Raw genomic sequence first — 14,999 nt, 5'->3', positions numbered from 1 at the left:
CCCCTTGCCTGGCCCTACAGACTCTGACCTGCCTGATTCCTAGTATTCTGACTTTAGCCTGACTTCTCATGCCCCAAAGTGCCTGGCCCCATGCCTATTTCCCAGGAACGTGAACGTGAACATGAACACAACTCTTCTGAAGTAGGTTACAAACCACTAGACCCAGCCTCCTACATGCCAGCCATGACATCCTATCCCTTAATAAATCAATAACAATACTCCTAGCTGACAAGGAGTTTAAAGTCCAGAACACAGGAGGGAATAAGGTAAATCAAAGACTCGCTAAATTGCGCTCTGTCTCTCACAGCTTGCAAACTCAAACTCTCGTTCTTTGTTTCTAAAGTCAGGCTGCCACTTCTCCTGTCAACAAGCTGGGGCTGTGCAGCCCTGACTTGTCATTAGTCCAGTGGGCTGTTCATCCTGATCCCCCAAACAGAAACCTCTCTATTGGCCCCAGTAGGGATTTCCAATTTCTTCTGTCCCCACCACTGACTCCAAGCACACTGAGGATAGAGTCAAGGGTCTTTGGCTGCCATCTTAGTTGTAGAGAGCCCCCTACACACTCAGCCTGGAGCTCCAGGGGCTGAGAAATCCCATGTGGGGGGTTACAATACTACCCACCCTGATCCAGCTCAGCACTTAATTGTCAAACACACAAGTAATCCCCTTGACGTCAAAGCCAATAGTGTTGAGTACTTGCCAATGCAAAGACTGCCAATACCATATGTGTTAGTGGTATTATTGTTATGTGACTACAGGAACTGACATACTTGATCAGACCACATGTCCATCTGGCCCAGTATCCTGTTTCTGGCAGCAGCAAGTACCATATGCTTCAGAGGCAGGTGCAAGCAACTTCACAGTAGGCCGTAAGCCCTGAGGCATGAGGTTCACCTCATGACAAGGAACCAAAACTGAGACCACCAAACTCATTGTACAAAGGCCACCAAAAGCCAGAATAATGGCAGGCATTTAAAAAGTGATTAGCTGGACTCTCTCACTCCATGCATTTCCATAGATCATGTCTAAAAATAGCACATAACAAGGGATATTTTATTGTGAACTGTCTTGGAGATAATTCATTTAAACATAAGTTTGAAGACAAATGAGAATGTCAGCATTTCAGCAGTGATGCTGCTACTGTACATTGCCTCCTTGTTAGGCTGTTACAGCTGCAATGATGACAGATATTTCTTCCTGGTGTTTATCCAGTGAGCTGGCTATAATACTTTATATTAGGACCAAACCTAGGATCTAAGATTTCCATAAAGAATGATTTTGGTGGTGGAGTGAGGATTATATTTGGGGTTTGTCGGTGTCCCTGTAAGCTAATTATAGTATTTCATTTTAACAAAGGAATCAGCATACCCTGAGTACCCTTGAAATGTGAGGCTGAAATTTTCAAATGGGCTGTAAGGTTGTTGCATATTCAACTCCTATTAACTTTGATTGGGACTTGGGCATCTAACTCCCTTAGGTTCCTTTGGAAATCCCAGGCTAAACCATTAATAAAACACTCCAGCTGCACTCCCTGGCCACTTTACATGATTCACTTTCTCTAAATAAGAAGTCTAAGTAGGATAGATACCTAAGACTGTGTTATAAAAATGAAATCTACTTAACAACAGTCTAGGATTATTTAGTCCTGCCTCAGCACAGAGGGCTGGATTTGATGACTTCTCAAGGTCCCTTCCAGCTCTACATTTCTATTATTCTATGACTGGACAGGTTACATTATAAACTTACCTGTTCTCAGAGCCTTCAGGCAAACTATAAATCTATATAGTACTTTCAATTTTCCAAGGTCAGTGATTTCTCTTTCCTTTCAGTTCATATCTTTTGCACTGTGGGTTTGTTGTACTTGTACCTCATTTTCGTTTGGTTCACTAATTTTTTTCCTTTTGTTTGTGTTGTATTTTGTTTTCATACTTCATTTTGATTTCTCTGTATTTCATTTTGTTGTTGGTTTTCTTAGTATTGACTGTACTTTTTCTTCTTGCCCTTGAGAAGCAAACTGAAATGGAATTTGATGGCATGGACGAAACAATTCATCTGTATGGCTCATTGCAGTTTTAAAGGACTCTAAGTTGTTAGATTCTCTGAAATTAGGAGACAGCATTGTTAAACTATGAAAACAATTACTGGGAAGAGAAAAGCAGTATCTAGATATTCCTGATCAACTAATGGAATGAGGTCACAGTATTCTCCTACGCTATGATGAGAAAACAGACTACCTCAGGATTTTACAGTGTCACAACTCTTGGTGTGGTTCACAGGAAAAATATATTAAAATAATAAGTAACCCCAATTGGATATTGTAAGGTGATAAGTCATTCCTGTGCTGGGCTCAAGCCAATCTGCAAGCCAGGAACTGGTCTGGTGACTCCCAGGGCAGGTATATAAGCCCCACAGGAGGAACAGCAGCTCAGTCTGCTCAATGTCGCTCCAGGGCTTGGAACTCACTCCTGCCTGATGGTGACAATAGACTCCCCAAGCCTTAGGCTGCTCCGGCCGTGCTCTTGTTGCTGCCCTTCTCCAACCTTGCTGTCACTCCAGCCTTGCTCCAACCCAGCTCTGGACTCCTGATTCCAGCTCCAACCACTAGGCCCAACTGCTATGGCTCCAATCACTATATCTGACTATTCCCATTATGGTTTCTGACAGATATGATGCTGGACTATTTGATAGAAGCAAGCAAGCAAGCTGTGTGGTACATAGCAGGAATAAGAAGAATGTGAATAGTGGTGAAAAACATGGATATTAAATATGCATAAAGAATAAAACAGAATAATTTAAAGAACTTGAGAAGATTGCAATAGAACCATCATTTCCGCTTGGCCATCAGAACAAAATATGTCCTGCTTATAACTAACATTATTCTCACCTTCCTGTAGCAGGACCAAGGATATAGTGTAAATTAAAGGAGGCAAGTTCCCTTTCTATCTATCGCTTTTCCTTCTACCTCTGTTTAATCCCCTCTGCTAGGGGACATACTTAAAATCTGGCTATTAGAAGCAAAGCTGCAGCCATGGATAAATATTAGTAGTATGAATGATCACAGCCATAGCAATACTTCGAGGCACAGAAAATTTATTTTAACATGAAGCAGGAGGGCTCATTACCTCTGCTCCCCTCTCTCTCTCCCCTAGTAAATTGTCACAAATTAGACAAATTAAATTAGACAAATCTAAATTTTCTACTGCCAATTTTTTACTGAACTCATACTTTTAAATAGCATCATGAGCTGCCTCTTCTAGTCTGTGAAGTTCAGCCTTGTCCTGTTTCCTTCCTCTGAGTCTGTAACTAATTATATGAATTAAATCAACATACTACAGTGAAGGCAAGAGAGATGGAGAAATTAATTCTGCAAATACTGGATTAAATGATCCAACTTTCAGTCAAGTGAATGGGAAAAGTTAAAACAAAAATAGCCGTGGCTTGGGAACTGTAGAATTGCCTCCTGCTGAGGGGAGTGTTAAGGCCCCATGGAGGGGCTAGAGGATTTGCCTTATGGCCAAGTGCTGTGGGTAATTCAATCCCCATCTGCATTGCCCATGCATGGAGGGCCATCCTCTCCATGTGGCTCCTCAGATTCCCTGCCTCCAACTGAATGACCCCATTAAGTGGAGTAAAAAGCTGCACAGCAGGCATTAATGCTGAATCTAGCAGCGTTAACTACCACAGGAAACTTTGTCTCCTTGGAGATCTGCAGGGCTGCACGAGAGGCATTCTCACCTTCCTAGCTGTGTCCCCCAGTAGCTGGCCATTTAACTCCCCCAACCCCACAGGGAACTGCAGTGTTAACAAGGAGGGACATCCAGAGACTTGGATGGAAAAAAGGGTGATTCCCCACTCTCCCATTATGTGTGGACCATTTGCCATACCATTGTTAGCATTACTTTCATCTGTGCTTTGCACGTGTAAAATCGGAGCAGAGGATCTGGCCAATTAATTCCAATTTCTTTTATCTAATCCAATATTGTTATCACTGGTGTTGAAGCATAAGTAGCACACTTCCAGTATATCTTATACAAGAGTCTCCTCTTAGGTTTTTTTAAACTCAGTCTTATTTTTTATTCTTATATTCACAAAAATCAAAATATCCCCTATAGACCTGCAAGAATTTGACTTGCACAAAGGTTTTTGGTTTTTAACAAAGGCTCAAGATATTTCACAGCTTGAGTTTAAAAATTATGATTACAGTCTAATAAACAAGGGATTATATTTACCACAAACAAAAGCAAGGTATATGGGATAAGACATCATTGTGACGTGAATCAAAAACATAACCCCTTTCCCACACTTAATTGCATGGTAGTGATACATTGAGGTCAGTGTTCTTGAATTACTCCTAAAAACCAGCACTGCTGCATAGGATTGTTGTAAAAATAAAGCATACTGATAAGTGCAGTAGATGCATATGTGAACAGTAATATGCTAGTAGATGACATCCCCTAATAAGATATATGATGATTCTCCAGTGGCACATTCTGCCAAAAATACACAGGGGGCATTTGATATACTTTTGCGAAACAAAAACTATTTAATGTTATTTGAATATTTTTATAAAGTCAAACTATTTTAAAGATATATTAAAAGAGTTTGCATTTCTTTAATGAAAACAGGCAATGAACAACCTGCATGAAATGAAAATTCACAAAGGCAATAGATTCCTGTTACAGTATACGTAATACTTCTCATCTTCAGATGCTTTACAAGCATTCATTAATCCTCCCAACCCCCTGGGGAGTCACGGTTGGTACAGCAGTGAGCACTATTTATCCCATTTTATATTTCATATTTCCGAAGTGGTCAGTGAAATGTCCAGATTTAAAATTCTAGGTACCCATTCTGCAACGAACACCAATGTGGGTGTACCCATGGACCTGTGTGGAACCCCACGATGTAAACACAGCTGCACTGGGACATAGAGATCCACCTGGAAAGAATTCATTGTAAGGTTGTGGGCCCTAGTTCTTAATTCATAACTACAAACCACCTATTTGATTGTTTCAAGCACCATTCACACCCTGTGACTGAACAAAGAGTGTACAACAGGTATTTTTCAGTTCCTCATGTAAACTAATACATATGTTTATTCAATAAATACATATTTAGTTGCCCTAGTGCAATTCTTACAATTTTTAGAAATATTGATTTGCTGCGAGAACTAATGTAACTATCTGTCATTGTCCACTGGAAACCTGAGATGATAATTATTGTTACCACCACTGTTGGAATAGTAACAACTGAACACACGGTTTTCCCCCACGTAATATCAAATCACACTTCTTTGCAACTCTGTTGCTGAAGAACAAAGATTTAACTTGTTACTAATAGCAACTGTATATGCCTGTGCCAGAAGCTATCAGTGCTATGTTCATAGATGCTTAGGATATATCTACACAGCAGAATAAAAAGGCCCTGCAACAGTAAGTCTCAGAGTCTGGGCTACAGACTGAGGCTTGAACTACGGTGCTAAAAATAGCCATGTAAATGTTTGTGCTTGGTCTGGAGCTCCAGTTTTTTTTACAAGCTTTTTAAAATGTGGACATGAGAATTCTATGCACCATCCCAATATTCGTGTCACCAATGCCATATACAGAGATAAAAATCACCTCCCTACTCCTACTCCTGTTTATACATCCAAGTATCTCATTAGCTCTTTTTGGCACAACATTGCATTGAGAGCTCCCACAGAGTTGCTCACCCACTATAATCCCTAAATCCTTTTCAGAATCACTGCTTTCCAAGATACAGTCCCTCTGAAGGTGTAGCAGTCCTCAGAGGGCTTGGGGGTGGAGGGGGAGGGGACTAGTGGTTAGGATCCACTGAGGCATAGGGTAATGGTAGGGCAGTCAGGGCCCAACCCACTCCACCAAGACCTAATCCAGGGACCATGGAGAATGGGGGTGTACCCTATGAGTTACCCTCCCTCTGCTTCTGATCCCAGATAAGGAAAAAGAAAAATGGAAAAGGTAACTAAACCATCAGCCTCAACCAGGCTCAGCACACAGTGCTGGTACTTCAAGAAGGTGACTCTAGCCCCTTTTGGCAAGAGCCTGCAGGGTAGAGCTGTACTCCTCCCAAGCCTCCATCCTTCTGAGTTGGGTTGCTCCTTTTTCAACCCTGTCTCCAGTTGGAGCATGCTCTGCAGAGTTGGAGGGGTAGGTCTAGCTGGGCCCAGTGCTGTCCTTTAACCCCTTCCATCCCAGTGTGGGGTTTGTAGCCCCATCACATTAGGTATGGCCTGCATTCCTTGTTCCTGGATGTATAACTTTTTATTTGGCTGTATTAAAATACACTTAGTTTTAATGGGTCGATTGTACTAAGTGATCCAATTTGCTCTGTATGACAGGTTAGACAAACATGTCAGGCATAGTCTAGGCATATTTTGTTTTGTCTCAGTGCAGGAGCCTGGACTAGATGACCTCTGGAGGGGGCCCTTCCATCCCTCCATTTTTAAGATTCTGTGACTGCAAAGTTGTGGTCAGCATTGCATATTAACTTAGCTCAACAAGGTCATGGTCTAACTTGATGAAATTTTGTAGTAAACAGAAAGAAACACACTCGGCAAGAACATGACCCTGTTCGTCATACACTAAGGGGGAAATTTTGCATCTTGATAAAACATTGGTAGCACATCACTACAGTTTGCTTACTTCACAGGGTATTTGAGCACCGATTAAGTATTGTTTGAAAAGCACTGTTTAAATGTTAAGCATTCTCATGATTCAAAATATCATGTTTGTATTATTAATATGTACACTCAGCACAGAGATGGAGGTGCTACCCATGTAATAAATTGCACAGTCAAGTGATTAATTTCTTTATCATAGACTTTGGGCCACTTGCACTAGCACTTCACCCACTAATCCATCTCTCTAAGAGTTATTTCTGCCACAGTGCAGAATCTAGCCCATTGCAATTTCCCAGGATCTATAAAGTTATGATATCTGGGTGTACACATTTTGTTTTCTAGTATGATGTTGCCTTTATTTTGCTTTGGACACTATTCCTTGAGGACGATTGTTTGCTATGCTGAAATTTCTGAAAGTCAGGAGAAAACTAAAAGAGTAAGCTGACAAATATGTGGAATGTATTGTGATGCAGAAAAAATCCATCTCCTGGTTGGGATGTGGATATTCATTGCCAAGACCCAGAGAAACAAGATTACCTACACCTTAATTCCCAGTAATCTATGGGTATGCCCTATGCTGCAATGAAAGACCCGTGGCATAGCCATGGCTGGCCTGGGTCAGCTGACTGGGGCTGATGGGGCTTGGGCTTTGGGGCTAAAAATTGCAGTGTGGACATTCAGGCTTGTGCTGGAGCCTGGATCTGAGACCCTGCAAGCACCTGGGCTTAGGGTGACCAGACAGCAAGTGTGAAAGATCGGGACAGGGGGTGAGGGGTAATAGGAGCCTATATATGAAATAGATGCAAAAATTGGGACTGTCCCTATAAAATCGGGACATCTGGTCACCATACCTGGGCTCCAGCCTGAACATCTACACTGCAGTTTTATAGCTCCGCATCCCAAACCCCGTGAATCCAAGTCAGCTGACCCGGGTTCTGAACCTCAGTGCCATGGGTTTTTTTAACTGTAGTGTGGAAGGAGATGTCTACATCATGCTGCAGTGCAGACTACAAGGGTCTGAATTGCAGAGCAAACCAAACTGTTGTACTCTATCTGCCCCATGTGGATGCTGCTGCCACAAACTAAAAAGGACTTCACATTAATGTAGTCTTCTGGTCTATGCCAGGAGTATCCACATGGGGATTAACCAAGTCCAGAATTGGTATGAGAGGGAAATGGTGATGCATCCCTATCAGGCTGTCTCTGCAGCATGCTCTCCCTTTCCTCAGGGAGGAACCTTTGGGCAGTTAATTAGGGAGAGATTCTGCCTTCCCTCAGCTCTTCTCTCCTGAAGCTGCAGGTCTGCTCTCGTCTCTGATCTGTCACCAAATGAGCTGCTCCCCTGCCTTTTAACTCCTCCTCCAGTTGGCGCATTTGCTACAGGTGTGGCGGGATGAGGCTGGCTGGACCCAGAGTAGTTCCTTAACCCCTTGCTGCCCAATAAGGGGGTTTGAACACCCCATCACAGGCAACTCTTCATACGGAAGTTTATCCATGTCACTAATATTGCTTGTTGCTTGTCTCTGAGCCACCTCTGGTTTCAACTACATCATTTTTGTGATAGGAAGGTCCAGCCTGAAAACAGTACTCCAGATAAAGAGATAGCATATTAAGATACAATGGCATTATAGTATTTTCAGTATTATTTTTCCATCCTGTTCATTATGCTTTGTAACATTTTGTTTTGACTGCTGCTCTCCGACATGGCATTTTTTGTGCCCCCTTGAAAATAATGTTACACCATTAATACTAAATTTTGTAAGAACACTGCTTGTATTTAACTGATTAATAACAAAGATACATACATATTACAGAGAAACAGTATATTTTTAACACAAAGTGTGCTGTCTTAGTCATATACATTTATTTTGTAAGTTACAGAGCTTAAGCCTAATTTTTGAAGCTTCAATTCTTTAACTCTTTGTCAAATGAACTTAAGACTCTGACAAAGATGTACAGTTCCCTTTTTTCTGGAATGTAGGCTGCTAAATATATATCCAATTATGTTTGTCTGTAAGTGTCAGCAGAAGCGTGTCTAGATATTATTCCTTTCTTGTTCCACCTTTTATTTTCAGATAACCTACCATGGTTTTATTGTCTGGCAGAACTTATTTACTGAATTTATACCTTCTCTGTAGAACCCCTTTAATGCTGGAGAACCTGTTTAAAGGCAACCTTCCAGGGACAGCCATGGAAGGGAAATCCCTAGTTAGTGGGATGCCAGCCAAGCTATCCTGTCAGGGAACGGAGTGGGGCATGGAAGGCAAGGGATGTGGAAAGCCCCAAAACCAGAACAGAGGCACAGGATCAATATGCAGATGCCTTTATGCACTTGCCAAGCAGTTCACAGAATCTGCTGCATTCATCCCAGACCCACAGCTCATTTGACAGGGGGACAAATCCACCCTCTTGGAATTATGTGGATGGCATTGTGCAAGTAAATCTTCAAGCAGCTTCTCTCACATCAACCCCTTTCTGGCCTTTGACCCTAACATCTTTCATATATCCTCCCCCACTATCAATCACTGTATCAGTCTCTGCATTGGCCAATAAACAGTAGATTCAGGATACCTAGCTCTACGACTGATCATCTTGCAGTCTAGCAGGCTTTATAACAAAACTCACTGGAAACGGCCCACCTTGATTTCATGCATGTTGTAAGGAGAGTGGTCACTTTGGATAGGCTATTACCAGCAGGAGAGTGAGTTTGTGTGTGTGTGTTTGGGGGGAGGGGGCGGCGAGAAAACCTGGATTTGTGCTGGAAATGGCCCACCTTGATTTTCATGCACGTTGTAAGGAGAGAGTGGTCACTTTGGATAGGCTATTACCAGCAAGAGAGTGAGTTTGTCTGTGAGGGGGCGGAGGGTGAGAAAACCTGGATTTGTGCTGGAAATGGCCCATCTTGATGATCACTTTAGATAAGCTATTACCAGCAGGAGAGTGGGGTGGGAGAAGGTATTGTTTCATGGTGTCTGTGTATATAATAATGTCTTCTGCAATTTCCACAGTATGCATCCGATGAAGTGAGCTGTAGCTCACGAAAGCTCATGCTCAAATAAATTGGTTAGTCGCTAAGGTGCCACAAATACTCCTTTTCTTTTTGCGAAAACCAGTGTTGTGAGTTCAATCCCTGAGGGGGCCATTTAGGGATATGGGGCAAAAATTGGGGATTGGTCCTGCTTTGAGCAGGGGGTTGGACTAGATGACCTCCTGAGGTCCCTTCCCACCCTGATATTCTATGATTCTATGTGTCCAGACCCCACATGGTCTGCTGTGGCTCACAGCTGCAATTGTAGAGAAAGTCATGCTCAGTGTGGATGGAATCTTTGGGGGGAATTTATCTGCTAAAATAAGTCTCTGAGCATGTGTGAACTGTGATTTTTCAAAAGCTTATGACTTGGACAGATATTGGACAGATTTTCATGGGCACAGCAAAAGGTACATCCCAGACAAAAAGATCTCCCCTGAAAAATTTCAAGTCCCTGCTCCAAAGCACATAGAAAAGATTGCCAGAATTTGTTAACATGAGAAAAACAATGTCTTTGTCCCAAGTTTTGTTCTTAGAAGTGGCTGAACCAGTTTGGCTGAAATTTTCCAAAATCTTACTCAAATCTTACTCAATTTCAAGAGAAATTTAGAACTAGACATTGAAGATTCCATATAAGTAGCCTGTTTAAACAATTTTATATGATTCAAAGCTTGCTGACATCTCTGAGTCATGTTCAGATTAATGTGATGGTAACACTTTAAATTAAGTGCCCCATGTGAAAGTATTTAATTTAGATTTAATAGATTTTTGGGTGAGTTCTTTTCTTTGAAAGACTCACAGTGTAATGTGCATTATGAAATGTGGTTTCTGAAGCTTACAGCTAGCATTCAATCTTATATAATATGTGTCAACATACCCTGTTTAAAAAATGCTTTTTCTTTGACAGTCAATACAGGAATCTTATACAATATGTTTTGCATGTATGACAGTAAAGAGTATTCGGAATTCTTCAAAACCTGCAATTTCTCTTTTTGGTGCTACTGCAACTCCCCCTTTAAGTTTAAATAAATTATAGCCATGACTCACCCTTAAAAGCTTTCCTTTGTCCTTTGAATTATAAAATAAATGTACATCACATGGAAGAATAAAATGGAATAAAATGTTATCACTGCTTATACTGATAGAAAAAGGAGCAAAACAAAGGTACTCTTTACTCTGGATAGGAGCCTGGTTAATTTAAAATATTTTGAAACTGTAATTTTCTTTAAATATTATTTTGGTGATTCCCCATTAATTTTGCCTAGCATTTCTTTATGACTGTGGCTGAATCTCTATCCTTCACCTAAGATTTAGGTTGTAATAACCTATTCAAAATATTTTAGCAGTTTTTCCTCTTGAACAATCTTTCATCTGCCTCCTTTCCTTACTCAATGTGTTTCAATAGCATTCCCAAGAAAATAATGCCATAATAAAGCTATCATGCAAATCTGATATATCGTTACTTTAGTAACCTCATAGAAACGTTACAGACAAAACCATAAAACATTAGAATGTTGAACTAATATTGTAGTAAATTCAAGTTATTCATGGAAAGAATGCAGTCAAAGCTTTAGGAACTGGTAAAGTTGTATAGTTTTATGTAGAGTATGAGTATAGATACAGCGCCATCAACTGAAATCAGTGAAAAGCAAAAGCTAAACATTCTGTAGGTGTAATCTCCATTAACTGCACACAAAATGCCACAGAAAACGTACATGAACTTTTATGCCCAAATCCAGCAAAACGCTTAAATGCATGCAAAACCTTAACCACCTGATAGCCTCATTGCCTTTGAGGGGACTACACACATAAGTACATTGATACTTTTAAATAAGTCTTCACTGGATCAAGGTGGAGATTTTCAAAGGTGAAAATGTCAGTTAGGCCCTTATCTCCTGTTGACTTTCAATAGGAACAGGTGTCTAACTACCATTTGTGCCTCTGAAAAAAATCTATCCTCCAGGCCTTTGTCAAAGACTGTGCGGTGTTACAGGTGGGGCTGGTAGCACCCCTTATTATTAAGATTGCCCGACACTTCCCATTATATATCCTTGTTTCCAGTTGCTTTTAACTTTGCAAACTTTAACTGTTTTATGTGAAATTTTATGTGCTGGATGAATTGTTCTGAAAAAGTTCAGCCAAAACAATTGAGCAGTTTCTGAAAACAAGGCTGGGGGAAAATACTTTGTTTGGCCATGTTAAAAAATTCTGGAAACCTTTCCTTTGAAAGAACAGGAACTTTAAATTTGTCAGGGGGTGGCCTTCGTGTCAGCTAGGTGTCTTTTGCAATCCCCATGAAAATCAACCCAAATTTGGTCAGGTCATAAGACACTGAATAACTGCCGTTTGCACATGCTTAGTAGAGACTTGCTAGCACTTGCTGAAATCTCCAAATATTTCATCCTCACTGGGCATGCTCAAGCCTCTCACAGCTCCTATATGTGACTGAACTGTGCATGCACCATCCACACCGAGAGACTGAGCATGTTCAGTCCTAGGCTATGGGGGCTCAAAAAGACTTTCCCTGTAATGACTGCTCCCACTGCTCCCAGCTGCTCTAAGTCAGAGGGTGGGGCTGGGCACTGGCCCTGGGGGCATGGAGTGTGTATCTTCTGTGTTTGCAATGATCCTCCTGCTAGTGCCCAGGCAGCATGCAGAAAGAAGCCATCTTATTCAAATGCAGAGGGGACCAAATGGGGGAGGGAAAGGACAAGGAGTCTGGTGAGACTGGGACTTGAAGGGGGAGAAACTTGGATTGGGAGTTGTGGGGGGTGGGAGGCTGGGACTGACTTGGCAAAGAGACTGGGAACTCGGGGGGTGGGGGGCAGACAGGTTGGAACTGGTTGGGCAAGGAGACTGGGATTGGGAGCTACACGGGAGGAGACTAGATGGGGAGCTGGTGAGGGAAATGGCAGGGAGGGACTTGGAGCTAGCTGTTGGGTGGCGGTAAGGAGAGCACTGAGATTGAACAATGAGCTGAATTGTGAGGGGAGAACTGGGACTGGCTGGGCAAGAATACAGGGAGAGGCTGGGGGTGTGAAGTGAGAGAATGAGGAGCCCAATGGGTAGAGATTCTATTGGGAGCCAGTGACGTAGGAAGGGAGAGGAAGAGAGATTGGATAAAGAACCAGGAGGGGGCAACTGTGACTGGCTGAGCAAGGAGACTGGGCGCAAGGACAAGGACATGGGATGGGATTGTCAGAATTGGGACTAGCTGTGCAAATTGACTGGGATTGGGTAGGTAAGGAGAATGGCTCTGGGACAAGGGGTCGGGTGCAGAAGAGACAGAACTGGGACAGGGACAGGTTAGAGAGGATGGGGCAGAAGGAGAAAGCTTGGAGTACACTGGCAGAAGTGTCTGTGCTCACTAGAGCTCACCCTCCTCAAGAGCCTGGAATAGAACTCAAGATTCCTGAGTCTCATCATTCCTCAGATGCCAGCAAATATCTTTGAAACCCACTGGCAAAGTGTCTCTCTCATCCCCTTTGAGTGCTGGTTCACAGAGGATGAAATCCTGCTATTGCTGTCACTTACTGCTAGTTCAAGTGGCAGAGGCCTGTTTAAGGGACCTAAAGATTCCCAGCCAGTGGACAGACCATGTGGGTGTTAATATGATGGAATTTCTCTTTTTTCAGTTTGCTTTTTTAAAAACTTAGAAAATGACACACACAAAAAGAGAACATTATTAACATACATTATAAAATATCATTACAAGCATTATTAAGTTTGTAAAGTCAAACACTCAACAGTTAGGAAATTCCAGAACTAAGTTTGGCTGTTCAACCATAGCTTGGCCCCCCCTTATAGATTTATAGATGCCAAGGACCAAAGGGATCACTGTGATTATATAGTCTGAATTTCTGCGCAGCCCAGGCCACAGTACATCCCCAAAATTATTCCTCCAGCATATTTTGTAGAAAAAGACCCAATCTTGATTTTTAAATGGTTATTGATGGATAATCCACCACAATCCTTTGTAAATTGTTCCAACGGTTACTTACTGTGACCGTGAAGAATTTATGCCTTGTTTTCAGTCTGAATTTGCCGCTGAATCAGACTATCCTTTTTCTGTTAGACTGAAGAGCCCATCATTACATATTTGTTTCCCATGTAGATGGCCTGTCACCCCTTAACCTTCTGTTTGTTAAGTTGAATAGAACTGAAATTGCATTTAGGTCTGTAGCATTGTTAAAAAATGTGTGGAAAGAAACAATGACAAGGCTGAATAATTTAAAATAAACACCCATCCCGTCCAGTAGATGGCAATCTAGAGAATAGCAAGGTGTTGAAAAGAATGTCCACCACTTTTTGGAAATGTAGTAAAGAAGATGAGACTTTAATGCTAATGCTCTAGGACTGTGAAAAGCTTTTTTTTAAAAAAAAATCTCTTTAGAGGATAAACTTATTTGCTGTTAATATTTTTGTTTCTCCACAGCAGCCTCTACTGCTGAGAATAGTGTAATTTTTCATAGCATAGGTTATTGCAGTTGTAACACTTTTTTTCTGAAAATGTTCTTCAGTTACATAAAGTAATGAGTGAACCATAATAGTGTATTCTAGGTTTACTGCAATGTTTTTTCCTTCATGACACTTTCATATGACCTAAGAGATATGATCACAGCAGGAATCTATAATGTTGGAATTTGCCAATGTGGATTTACATCTGAGGAATCAATATGCTAGCTCACCATTTTCTGATCCCTGGGATATCCTTTTTTCTGAGCTTTCCACTTTTTAAGTAGTAATTGGTTGAGGGAATGATTGCCATTACCTAGTATAGAACTATCTGGTGTTTTTCTGCTTGCTGCAGTTCCTAAACTTAAATTTGACTGGCACAGACCAAAATTAATTTGATTTTCTTTAGAGCGCTGTATTTTTTCAGAAAACCTCATCAAACTGAAATCCCTTTATGAGCTGTAGTATACGTATATTCACATGGACTCCCTGAACAATTACAATTTAAATAACTGTTCTAACTTTACTGATGTTTTATGAAATATTGAAATGGTCAATTTTCTGTCTTTGTAATTTATCCAACTCTTTACTTTGGCTAGACTGATAAGTTCAGAATTAATGTATTATATTATATCTTTGCAGATTCACAGTATCCAGAATTGAAGGACTTATCTGTTAGAGTACAATAAGCACTCAATGAAATGGAAACATAATAAACAACAATAGCACTTATACATAAGTATACACATATTACATTATAGTGAAATATATATTCACACTACCTCTGTGAAGAAGGGAAATAAGTATCAAGTGTATAGGTTTAGCTCTTTACTACTAACTGCTATGCCAGAAATATTTACACTGTAATGAACTAAT

General features: G+C 41.1%; 1 long non-coding RNA gene across 1 annotated transcript in view; it reads right to left on the bottom strand.

The window, feature by feature from the left end:
* The window catches only part of LOC141995573 (uncharacterized), an 80,929-nt gene that overhangs the window by 14,940 nt on the left and 50,990 nt on the right, over window positions 1-14,999 (bottom strand). The gene's annotated exons all lie outside the window — the stretch shown is intronic.

This window comes from Natator depressus, chromosome 11, assembly GCF_965152275.1.
Source record: "Natator depressus isolate rNatDep1 chromosome 11, rNatDep2.hap1, whole genome shotgun sequence".
NCBI classification, from domain to species: Eukaryota; Metazoa; Chordata; order Testudines; family Cheloniidae; genus Natator; species Natator depressus.
This window is presented reverse-complemented; position numbering and strand designations above follow the sequence as displayed.